This window comes from Littorina saxatilis, linkage group LG12, assembly GCF_037325665.1.
Source record: "Littorina saxatilis isolate snail1 linkage group LG12, US_GU_Lsax_2.0, whole genome shotgun sequence".
In the NCBI taxonomy this organism is placed as follows: Eukaryota; Metazoa; Mollusca; class Gastropoda; order Littorinimorpha; family Littorinidae; genus Littorina; species Littorina saxatilis.
The window spans coordinates 71,848,042-71,861,278 of record NC_090256.1 but is presented as its reverse complement, the minus strand read 5'-3'; the positions used below and the strand labels follow the sequence as shown (position 1 = coordinate 71,861,278).

General features: G+C 40.4%; 1 long non-coding RNA gene across 2 annotated transcripts; it reads right to left on the bottom strand.

Moving 5' to 3' along the window:
- Positions 1-5,580: 5,580 nt before the first annotated feature.
- On the bottom strand, positions 5,581-11,092 carry LOC138982720 (uncharacterized). 2 transcript variants are annotated; one of them, XR_011460947.1, is made up of 4 exons: positions 11,077-11,092; positions 9,588-9,696; positions 8,539-8,651; positions 5,581-6,382 (listed from the first exon to the last, which is right to left on the bottom strand). It is a non-coding gene; the product is annotated as an uncharacterized lncRNA (long non-coding RNA). The 2 variants fall into 2 exon arrangements; XR_011460946.1 differs by lacking the exon at positions 11,077-11,092 and having other exon boundaries at positions 9,588-10,362.
- Between the last annotated feature and the right edge of the window lie 2,145 nt (positions 11,093-13,237).

The window sequence follows — 13,237 nt, the reverse complement described above, 5'->3', positions numbered from 1 at the left end:
GAAATCTCTGCCGTCGCTCTACTTGATCTATCAGCGGCCTTTGACACAGTCGACCACAACATCCTCCTTCAACGCCTTCAGCACACCTTTGGTATCCATAGCACAGCTCTTTCTTGGTTCTCTTCTTATCTTACCGACCGCTACCAGACTGTTTCGATTGACAAACTGAACTCTGACCCCATCAGGCTTGAGTGCGGAGTCCCTCAGGGCTCAGTCCTTGGGCCTGTACTATTTGCTCTCTACACTCAACCTCTTGACCACATCCTTGACCGACACAACGTTCTCCACCACTCTTTTGCCGACGACTCTCAACTTCACAACAGCTCTTCCCCTGACCAGTCTGAATCTCTTCTTTCCTCTATCTCTGACACTATCACTGACGTGCAGAATTGGATGACAGAAAACAAACTTCAGCTCAATAGCAACAAAACTGAAGCTATCCTAATAGGCACTACATCCAAACTCTCCAAAGCCACCTCCGACTCTCTTCAACTCTCTGACTCTTCTGTCCCTCTGTCTTCTGCTGTCAAAAACCTCGGAGTCACTCTAGACAACACCCTTTCCATGAAACAACACATCTCTTCTGTCTCTCGCACCTGCTACTTCCAACTCCGCCGCATCGCCACTATCCGCAAATACCTCACCACAGATGCTACCGCCAAACTGGTCACTTCCACCATTCTCTCACGTCTTGACTATTGTAACTCTCTCTTGGCGGGTCTTCCCTCTTCTTCTATCTCTCGTCTCCAACGCATTCAAAATAGCTCTGCCCGTCTTGTCCTACGAAAGAAAAAGAGAGATCATATCACCCCCCTCCTAAATCAGCTCCACTGGTTGCCCGTTCCTGCCCGTATCACCTACAAAATCAACACTCTCACCTACAAATGCCTCCATGGTCTCGCCCCTGCCTATCTCTCCGACTCTCTTTCTCTCTATGTCCCTTCACGAACACTCAGATCATCTGCCGACTCCCTCAAGCTCAACATCCCCCACACCAAACTCAAAACAGCAGGTCAACGCTCATTTTCTTTCCAAGCACCTAGCCAATGGAACACACTACCTCTCCCCCTCCGCCAACAACAGTCCCTCGAATCATTCAAATCTGCACTCAAGACATTCCTTTTTTCCAAATAATCCATGCATTATACACTGCCCACCCCATCCCACCCTGAATAACTGTACATATTTTAATGTTTGATGGTGTGTGTGTGTGCTAGTGACTTTAAGTCTCCGTGTGTGTGAACGAGTGTATGTGCGCCTTGAGTCGCCTGTTGGTGAGATATGTGCGCGTTATAAATATTCGTATTATTATTATTATAATTTGTAGGTTAAATTATCTAACTTTTGCATCACCAATCCTAGCTGTAACTGCATGCTTTCGTCAGGTCATCGATATCCTGGGGGTTGAAGGGGATGTTTTTACATACTCAGACATTCAAAATAATCAAAAAGGTAAAAGCCTGAAGGGTTTAAATTAGGTAAAAATGGCTACCGCTCAATGTCAAAACTCGTTCTGTTTAGTCGACCCCCGAATTTGGAGAAAAAAAATTAAAATTGCACAAAAGTCAGACCATTCAATTTACAAAATTGCCACTTACTGGAAAGGCAGAACATAAACTGAAGTTAATGAATACCATATATAAAATAATTGGTTCAACAGATGCAGAAGTAATTTGCATGGTTGTGGGTGTCCTTTTTAGGGGGGTCAACCCTGTAGAAGAGACGATTTTCTTTAATTATCAATCCGTAATATATTGTTTGTTATGCATACAAGATTAACATTGACAAATACTTCAAGACTCCTCATTGATCTTAAGAAATGTTGTGGGTTTTTTTGTTACTGACTGATTCACTTTCTATTCACTTTACTCTACATAAGTCACGACAAGAAAAGCAAGGGAGGTAATTTCTTCGGAAGAGGTAATTCTCTCCCCTCAGAACGATTGTTGTACAGTAGTTTGTTTGATTTTGTTCCCTTCTAATAAGTATTATTTAAAATAGATTTTTACATCTTGATGTGAAAGGCGCAGTACCCCCCTCCCCCAGGATGTTAAATTCTAGGTTGTGTCCATGTAAAATCCTGATCCTAGTCAAGATCCGAGTTGGTTTTTCATGCAACTGTGCCTCTTTATGCCACTCAATTAGACATACTTTGCAATCCATAATTGCACGAAACTAAGTACAGGAAATACGTTGTTGTCGTGTTTTTAATATTACATAATGAAATAAAAAATGTCACAACTGGTTTCGTGTTGGGCTTTCTCTCTCTGAATCTCATAATTACTTCCTTCTGAGGCCTGAAATGTGTTGCAGGCATTGTTCAGCTTACATTTATTGTTACAATTTTTGTGGATATGTTATTAAGTGTGTCTGTGTTTCTATCATTCGTTATCAGTGTGGTTAAAAAAAAAAGCACACGTCAAAGTAATTTACCCTTCATCATTATCAAAACATGCAGATACAGGTAATAAATATTTGTGATACTTTAAACAAATACAATGTTTGTTTGTTGCGTCTTTTCTTTTTTTTTCAGAGCAAACACACATCGTATTTGTTCAAACGTGTATATTCTGCACTTTCTAATACCCTGCATGGATCTCCAAATCAAGAATAATGAAAAGTCGTCTGATAGCCCTGCAGCACTCACACGAACATGATAGAAGCTTGCATGCATGCACCCAGGCTCGCTGTCTTCGGCTAAAAGAGCTTACCGTTGGATCTTCACTCAGACAAATGTAGCTGTCTTGTCCACTTGCTTCTGTCGCATAGATCTGCAATGTGCAACATCATCTTTGATTAATAATTCTGAGGCACAGACAAACACACACGCGCGCACATTTGCGAGAGAATGCACGTCAGTCTATTCAATCAAACAGTATAAAAACATACCACAGACGTGGTGGTGGAAACTGGACATTCGCCGTATAACAAAATCAAGAGATTCATTTGTGTGTGTATGTTTAATCAAAAGTTCATCTTGCGCACATTCAGTCTGTATTGTAACAGGACCCATCCCGTAAAAACTTCGAACAGATATGATCTATTAAATTCTGAAATCCTTGACAAGTTTTTTTTTCCAATCATCTGTATCTGACCGAAGTAAAAAAAATAAAAAGAATCAGCCAGTACACGCATCTACCCCCTTACACGACAATACATATGTGGCGAAAAAAGGAATCGAGAGGGGGGGGAACAAGGAATAAATTAGATCCAGAAATAATTCCACTTCATCATTCCAAAATTCAAGTGTGAAGTGATCAGATACGTGCTTTATAGTATCACAACTGAAAATACAAGCCCTAGGGTTTTAAATCAAGGAAACAATTAAAGTTAAGGAAAGATCAACAGAAATGTCGAGAACATGTAAAATATTGTACTTACAATCCGTTTCAGCATGCTCTTCGAATAATAATCTCCCAGTCAGCCTCGTGCTCACGACTTCGACAGGATGTTGCCTCTCATGCTGAGCCAGTACATTTGGAGTGAATTCAAAGGCCAGAGATGCAGTACAAGCACATTAGTTAGATCCAATTCATTTACATTGCTACCTTGCCCAGTTTATGGCTATTTCTGTTGGTAACATCACACATGTGGCAAGCAGTGCTTGTTGCCGACTCTGCTGGGACAGGCAGCAGACGATTTTATTTAGGAACCAAATTCTGATTGGTTAAAACATAAAACCGGAACTCAAAGTACCACTTGTTCTTTGGAAGTATCAAATCAAGAACAGATAAGCAGGTAAATCTGAAATGGGTTCAACACTTTTAAAAAATCGTAGTAAATCAGAAAACACAGTAAACGTTGGAAAAATCGTCCAGTATCGCTTCTACAGGTCTACCCAAGTAAAAAAGTACTACACTATGTACTATAGTATACCATAGTACTTGTACTATAGTATACTATAGTTTACTATAGTACAAGTACTATGGTACATTGAATTGTACTATGGTATACTATAGTTTACTATAGTACAAGTACTATAGTACATTGAATTGTACTATGGTGTACCATAGTTTACTATAGTACTAGTACTATAGTAAACTATAGTACAAAAAGTACTATAGTACAATACATTAGTGTGTACTATAGTACATTGTGGTACATGTACTATAGTATACTATAGTAAACTATAGTACATTTAAATGTACTATAGTATTTTGAGCACTTTTTTGCCAAAATGTACTATAGTATACTATAGTAAACTATAGTAAACTATAGTTTACTAGAGTACATGTACTACAGTTTACTAGAGTAAAGTGTAGTACAGCGTGGTACTTTCGTAGAGTACATTTGTACTATAGTACTTTTACTATAGTTTACTATAGTACAGCGTGGTATTTTTGGCATGGTACATTTGTACTATAGTACTTTTACTATAGTTTACTATAGTACAGTGTGGTACTTTTGTTGCTGTAGATTTTGTACTATAGTACTTTTACTACAGTTTACTATAGTATACTGCAGTACTTTCTTGAAAAAGTACCATAGCCTTAAAAATTACACTGGATGTAAATGTGGCCCCAATTTTTGCTGAATCAATTGTTTTGTGTGAATTGAATGTGTGTGTGCACGATCAGGCCACTCGCTGCAGTCAATCTGTCACATTTGGTAGGAAAGTAAAGGTTCATCACATGTTTTAAATTTTATTTTCATTTTTCGGCAGAGCATTAATAGTCAAGCTTATGTAAGAACATTTTAAAATATCCACTAACATGTAAAAGACCCAATTAAATAATAATTTTAAATAAGGTGTCCATCTTGCACAGTGAGTAACCAAGCTGTTGATTTTTGGTAAATGTCCCAATGCAGAAACAGCTTTAATGCAATTTTTTTATAACCCTGTTAACCAGAACAAGTAATAATAAAATGCACGAAACAGATTTATTATAGCACTCTTCTTTGTGGGAATTCATCTTTAGCACAACACATATTTTCTCAAAATTATCTCCCCTACAGCCAAGTTAAATTTCTATGATTAGCTTTGAAAGTGACCATGCATACATCAGTACATGAAAACTCTGTGAACAATCAAAGGAGACAATGATTGTCCCTATTATTGACCAGAACTCTACCCCAATCTGAACTTGAATAATGCAAACTATCAAGCTGACTTGATGTCATCTAACCCTGTATGTGTGTGTGACCTTACACAGATAAAGTTATTGAGTTACTTTCTTTCTTTATTTGGTGTTTAACGTCGTTTTCAACCATTCAAGGTTATATCGCGATGGGGAAAGGGGGGAGATGGGATAGAGCCACTTGTCAATTGTTTCTTGTTCACAAAAGCACTAATCAAAAATTTGCTTCAGGGGCTTGCAACGTAGTACAATATATGACCTTACTGGGAGAATGCAAGTTTCCAGTACAAAGGACTTAACATGTCTTACATACTGCTTGACTAAAATCTTTACAAAAATTGACTATATTCTATACAAGAAACACTTAACAAGGGTAAAAGGAGAAACAGAATCCGTTAGTCGCCTCTTACGACATGCTGGGGAGCATCGGGTAGATTCTTCCCCCTAACCCGCGGGGGGTTATTGAGTTACAACGATCTTGCTTCAAACACATTCAAAATAATACCATTTCTCTGTTATTATTATTAATTTCTGTGAACTTAAAAGTTTATGAGGGTCAATTTTACATGGGTCACATCTACAGGTCATCCAACTTCAATAGCCTGTAAAGTATCAAAAATCTAGCTTTCAAAACATTTCAGAAAAATAAGAACACATGCTTTCGCAACACATCCTTGATATTTGTCAAAAATGTGGTTTTGAAAAAATGCCAAATGTGGTCATGTTTGAAATTGATCAAACCATAGCAGTATGTTAACTTTGTAAAGTCTATCCCGAAAACCATCCAAGAAAACAACAATGTTCAATTCTGTCTACCCATTGTAAGTCAGCCTAATTATGCTCCCCATCAGTGACATTCTCCTGACCTGGTGAGTCAAAACTCACTAAATGTCCAATGGAGAGTTTTCAGCATGCAACCAGAAAGTATATAGTGTGGTGTTATGTCCCTTTTTTTCAAAACAGGGTTATATATGTGGCAATAATCACATGAAATGTTCTCTGTCCTCCACATCTGTTTGATTTGTGATTGGTGTCCAGATTATTTGCTACAGGCATCTGATTAAGTTTATTGTAGCTGCTGTCCGGTTCCCTTTGCCAGTGATATCTGCTTTCCTGTTCTGTAACTTGTATTTATGTTCGCCGATGGCACCCGCTGAATAGTTTTGGTTGTTCTCCAATGGCATCTAGCTAGCTGCTTTGACGTCTGTAAGTGGTATCAAGGTCCTTCACCATGCAGTCATCTGCTGGAAGTGAACAGGAGGCTCTCTTGCTTATGACACCCACACCAGAGCATGGAATGAAACCTGCAATGACACAGCAGTATGACTATGAGAAAGCATGCAGACTGAAGCAAAGAGGGCCAAACTTTAAGAGAATGATAATGAAACCTAACTTAAAGTGCCGTGGCTTTTAGTGCATATATATCTAACTTTTAAAAGTTGTGTCCGTCTGTGTGTGTATTATGATGACTAAAGGCTCCGAAACAGCTGCACCGACTGAGACGGTGGTGGTGGTGGGGGTTTGAAACGTGCTGGTGCGTGTATGTTTGTGCTTGCGTGTGTGCAGGCATGAATATGAATGTCTTTGTCAGTATGTGTGTGTGTGTGTGTGTGTGTGTGTGTGTGTGTGAATTTATGAATACAATTGAAGGCACAGTAAGCCTCCCGTAAACCATCACAGATACGGTCAGGCTTTTACACACAGACTACAGTACAAACACCCTTTCATTTAAACACTCACCGATTGAGAACATCCTAGGTGCCCTCCATAAAGAGCGAACAATTTTCAAATAATTTATTTTTGCGTGGTTTATCTTACCCCTGAGCCATCGTGAACCAGTGTGATCCAGTTTCCCTTTTTTCACAATGTAGTCGTCAGTTAGTCATTTGAATGCGACTCCATGTGAGCTTATCTACAATAGCACGTTTTTATGCACGAAACAAACGGCTGTGGTTCACAAAAACTCTAGCGATGGTTTTTGACTGTTGAGAGGAACGGTGATATATATGCATAAACCGCCGTCTGCTACGACCCTTGCGTGACCCTGCTTCCGGGCTTTTCTTTTTTCAAACTTTCACAACTTCGAATTGTACTGATCTTGTCTTGATGAAAAAAGAATTCTTTTATGATTAAAGAATGTTTGTGTGACAAGCTGTCAATTTATTATTTAGATTTTAAAAGTTAGGTCTAGCGCAAAAACGCACCACGGTCCAAAAACATTCTGATAATCATCGATCCACGGCTATCGCCAGTTTACATCGATAGAATGAGACCCGAAGGGAAGTAACTCATTTTTGACCTGAGTTCAATCGGCAAAATTAATTCTTTAACAAGAAGGGCAAAGCCCATACGACTCACATGCTTTACACATTTTTCCTACCAAAATACATGTGACCTTGACCAGGTCATCCAAGGTCATGCAACACAAAGCTGTTAATTCAAGACATAGGAAGTACAATGGTGCTTATTGGCTCTTTCTACCATTCTTTCTTTCTTTTAGTGGTTCACTACCTTATTTTGGTCACATTTCATAAGGGTCAAAGTGACCTTGACCTTGATCATATGTGACCGAATGTGTCTCATGATGAAAGCATAACATGTGCCCCACATAATTTTTAAGTTTGAAACAGTTATCTTCCATAGTTCAGGGTCAAGGTCACTTCAAAATATGTATACAATCCAACTTTGAAGAGCTCCTGTGACCTTGACCTTGAAGCAAGGTAAACCAAACTGGTATCAAAAGATGGGGCTTACTTTGCCCTATATATCATATATAGGTGAGGTATTGAATCTCAAAAACTTCAGAGAAAATGGGAAAAATATGAAAAATAGCTGTTTTTTAGGCAACATTTATGGCCCCTGCGACCTTGACCTTGAAGCAAGGTCAAGATGCTATGTATGTTTTTTGGGGCCTTGTCATCATACACCATCTTGCCAAATTTGGTACTGATAGACTGAATAGTGTCCAAGAAATATCCAACGTTAAAGTTTTCCGGACGGACGGACGGACGTCCGGACGGACGGACGGACGACTCGGGTGAGTACATAGACTCACTTTTGCTTCGCATGTGAGTCAAAAATTGCTCGCTCTTTACGTAGGGCACCTAGGATATTCCCGTTTGGTGAGCGTTCAAATGGAAGGGTGTTTGTACTGTGTGTAAAAGCCTCACAGTATCTGTGATGGTTTACGGGAGGCTTACTGTCCGGGCGTGATTTCTGGTATTGAATATTCATAACAGCCGTCCAGCACCAAAACGAGGCGCCATTGTTGTAGAGGACTAAGTCCACGAAAATAAATTCTTTGAAAATTTTTCACGCTTGACAGAAAGCAGCCAGGATGTTCCCGTTCGGTGAGCGTTCAAATGGAAGTATGCTTGTACTGTATGTAGACGCTCGGGGAGCTCTGTGATGGTTTACGGGAGGCTTACTGTGCCTTTAATGTATATACATCTATACACACCCAAGAAGATAAGGCGCTCAGCAGGTCTGCACTCATGTTGATCCATTATGTCGGAAACAGGCAGGAATTGGATCCTCCACCCGACAGTCACTGAGCTACAGTGCTGCTCTCAGCTATAAGCAAGAGAAAGCAGCTTGAGTGTTTCATCGCATATAATTCCAGTGTTTGCATACTCCATAGCGATTAGCTGAAACTATTTAGCTAAAACATTAAACTATTATCAGTGGAATACCAAAGGGGTGGCATATGTCATCCAAAATATAAGGCAATTTAAAGTGTGATTGACGGGACAGAAGCGTTTCAATGATACAAATAGAGAACACTACATAGCCTACTGTGTGTTACTGGGTTTACACAAGTAAAAGTGAATATTATTTCTTCTTCTGTTTCTTCGTTCATGGGCTTAAGACTCCCACGTTCACTCATGTGGATTTTTACGTGTATGGCCGCCATTCAGACAGCATACGCCAATTTCGGGGGAGGCATGCTGGGTATTTTCGTGTTTCTATAACACACCGAACTCCCACATGGTTTACAGGATCTTTTCCGTGCGCACTTGGTCTTGTGCTTACGTGTACAATGCGCCCGTCGTGAATATTTCAATATTTGAAAAGCAATAAGTGTAAATCTGGTGCCACACAGCAAGCCATGAAGTATTCTGTTTTCAATTCCTACGTACCGGAGAGATAACCCATGTAGTAACTAAACCATACACGCACATATGGGCATATCATTGAGGTCATGGCAAGCTGGTCTGGCAGGGACCTTATATATTCCACTGCTCATGATTACAAAGTCACAGATGCAAAGTCATTCTCGTAACACGTTTGGGCTTGCCATTTTCTCGCGAGTGTTTTGAGAATGAAGTTTGTCTCGGAGATTTTGCATAAGCAGTGGAAAATGACATCCCTGACAGACATGTTGTTTGAACCAACCTCATTTACATGATAGACACGCCTGTGAAGAGATGGTTCATTTATCACATCATGACACATGGGTGGTATCTCTCAGGTAGGCAAAACAATATATATCTAAATGCACCAATTTACCTCAAGCACTCAGCAGGTCTGCACATATGTTGATCCATTAGGTCAAAAAACCACCAGAACTCGATATGTTGTCCTAAAGTCACAGATACAGTGGAACCCCCCAAGGATCCTGAAAAAATAATTAACAAGAAGAGCAAACGCTCGATCGAGTCACTTTCGCAGTTCTGAATATTATATGAGGCATCAGATGGACAGGAAGAAATTGCTATTCACAACACAATACAGATGTAAATAATTTGATGTAAAGAATAATCCTATAAAGTTTGAATCAAATCCGATGAATAGTTTCAGAGATATGATATTTCAATTTTTTTCCTTCAAGACATACCTGTGACCTTGAAAAAGGTCAAAGGTCACCAAAGCAGACGTCAAAGTGTAGAGGTCACTGGGAGTCACGTTCACATAAAATTTGAGCCCGGTCACTTTTATAGTTTCCGAGAAAAGCCCAACGTTAAGTTGTGTGTTGCCGAACAGAAAAGGCTAGTTATCTCCCTTGTTTTTCTGATAACGTTCGTAAAAGGCTACAGATGTAAATACTTTGATGTAAAGAATAATCCTACAAAGTTTCAATCACATCCGATGAACTTTGTCAAAGATATAAAATGTCTAATTTTTCCTTTGACGCTGACCTGTGACCTTGAAAAAGGTCAAAGGTCAACGAAACCATCGTTAAAGTGTAGAGGTCATTGGAGGTCACGACTAAACAAAATATGAGCCCGATCGCTTTGATAGTTTCCGAGAAAAGTCCAACGTTAAGGTGGTGTCTACGGACGGCCGGCCGGACGGCCGGCCGGACGGCCGGCCGGACGGCCGGCCGTCAACCGGGAACTTTTGTTGTTGTCAAAAGCAATTTATGCCTCAAACATTCTCCCACTCTAAGACTGAACTATGCATTCAGTATGTGTTGATATCTGACTTAAACTCACAAAAATAACAAAGGCTAGTTTGTAAAAAGACACTGATTTGAAAAGAAAATTTAAATTCAATTACATATTATTATGTACTATATAATCTGTTCTGGGGCTTTTTTCCAGGTCTTTTAAAAAAGGATGTTCACAAACAATAACAAACACATTTTCAATCCAATGAATGTTTGCAGCACTGTCAGCCGGACAGAAATGACAGTATGTTGACAAAGCCGTGATAAAAACATAACCTGCAGTCCTACCTTAGCGCAAAGAAGTATGAATGGTCTCTGTGTACTCTACAATCTCTGACTGTGGCCCTATGTAAAGGTCGAAAAGAGCTGGCTGTGCTTGGCCATTAAGAAAAATTTCAGTTAATTCAGATTTGAACAAGGAGAGCACAAAAGCATACATTCACAGCATGTATGTCTTGTTATTGCTATAGGTCTATATATCTATGCCACAATGACACAGCAAATACGTACATTCATACAGACATATTCATTTACTCATATAATTTAAATTATATAGCACCACAGGAATATGTTAATATCAAAATCTAATATGAAATTTCCTACACACACCCATGAAGTTCAAGCCTGTCACGATCGGGTGACAGAGACCAAGAAAGCGTCACTCAGTGGAGTGCCTGTTCTGGGTCAATGTATGATAGAAAGCGCCTGTGCGTGATATTGGACACAGCAGAGTTTTTGCTGACAGTGCTCCCGAGCACGGATGTTTTGAAACGCACGAGCTTCACAGTGCAGGTTTCTGCTGTCATAGGGCTGACGGTTTTTTTCGCTGACAGCGCGCACGGGATTTTCAGGGATTGAGTTTCTCGTGTCTTTTTCCTGCTTGGGGAGGCAAAACTGTGTATAGCTGGACTGGTTTGGTGACAAGGTCAGTCACGTGTATTTGGCTAGGTGGTCTGTCAGAGACTCGAGGACGAGACACTTGACACCCAGCGGCAGAAGGGGAAGGACCTAACACACAGTTACTAGAGTATGATGGTTTTTCACCGAGTATCATATTCGGCACTCTAGGGGAACTTCCACAAGTTATTCCTTTCCTCTGCCACGTATTTTGCTGAGGACAAGTCGTCACATTTCCTTCGTCGGCGATGGCTTTCGCATAAGGATTCGACAAGGGGTTCTGGACGTTTTGGGTCACTGTTGACGAACAGAGACTGTTCCAGGGAGGAGGCGGACTTTGCTTCCATTGAGAGTTACAATCATAGGCTTTTGAGGTAATAAATCATTATTTAACGCTGTTGATGAGTCTGTGTTGTGGAATGAAATACTCTCTGTTGTTCTTTCCAGGTTAGCGCATAATTTACTCTCTGTGACGCTAAAATACTAATCTGTATATGGTTTTTGCAGATAGGGAGAGAAGGACGGAAAATGGCTGTTTTGTTGTTGTAAAAAGTCAGTTTTGTGCAGGCCCACGTGCTCGATGAGATATTTAAAGATGACATGTTTTAAGGTGGTGGGTGAGGGGTAGCTGACATGTTTAGTGCACCGATGCTTTCTGTTTGCAGCCTTCCTTCGTTCGTTCGTTTCGTTCGTTCGTTACGTTCCCGTAACATCGGCACGGCTGACTCTGGCGGGAACTGTTGAGGCTACGCTAACCAGGAGACCGGCTAACCAGGAGACCGGCTAACCAGCGGACCGGCTAACCAGCGAACCGGCTAACCAGCGGACCGGCTAACCAGCGAACCGACTAACCAGCGTACCGGCTAAGCAGCAGCAGCAGAGATAAAGCTAAGTGCACCATGTCGTACGCACCCCGTTGACCACCGTTGTCTTTTCGTATCTATGATTTCATTGGAGTAGTGACAACGTGGGGTGTGTGACACCTGCACGAACTAGAGCTTTTCGAACAGAACATTCTCATTTCGACTGTATTTACACGGGTTCAGCGTGTTACTATAATTTTCTACATAGTACTGGCATTTTGTCAGTGAACACTGGTTTTTTACGTGTTGAGAACGTAAAAGGAACATATTTTGAGTGAAGGCTCGAGGGAGGTGGAGGGTTTATACATAAACAGGCGTCTGAAACTTATACTTTTGTTGACTCTATTTAATTGTATGCCTGCGAGAGTGGATCGTGGTGTGGTTAGTTAATTAGTAGTAATTAACCGGTTCATAATCACCTTGAGTGATATATTGAAACGTGACACGTGGGGGCCAAGCCGGGATTTACTCAGTTAATTTCCAACTGATAAAGACCCACCAATTAAGGAGAACTAAGAGCAGATAATCTCGTCAGTGCTCGACTTATTTTCTGCTTGGTGCTACCCTTTTTTGTATAGTTTTGATCATATACCACACCTTAAGCGATTCACATCTTGCAGGAAATGTAAATTGTAATTTGTGAGTTATTGTATGCGCTAACTGTGATTATCTCCCTTTCCTTTGTTTGTGAATCTTTGTTGTTGTACGTTCAGAGTTTTCCGTTGCAGAGAGCTGAGCGGGGTTAGCGGATTTGTTATTCGTTTTACTCAGTTTTCTCTACATTGTTGTTTCGCATTCCGTAACAGGTTACATTTTCTACCGTCTTGTTTTACTTGGATTTTTCTCCATATTTTGACTTTGTTGGAATTTTGGGGGGGAAGGGTCCGAGGACTTCTGTCCTAACCAAGGCTGTGGGAAACACTCTGTTTCACCGCAAAAAGCAGCCGATAAAGTAGGCCACGGCTGTGGGAAACACTTTGTTTCACCGCAGAAAGCAGCCGATAAAGTAG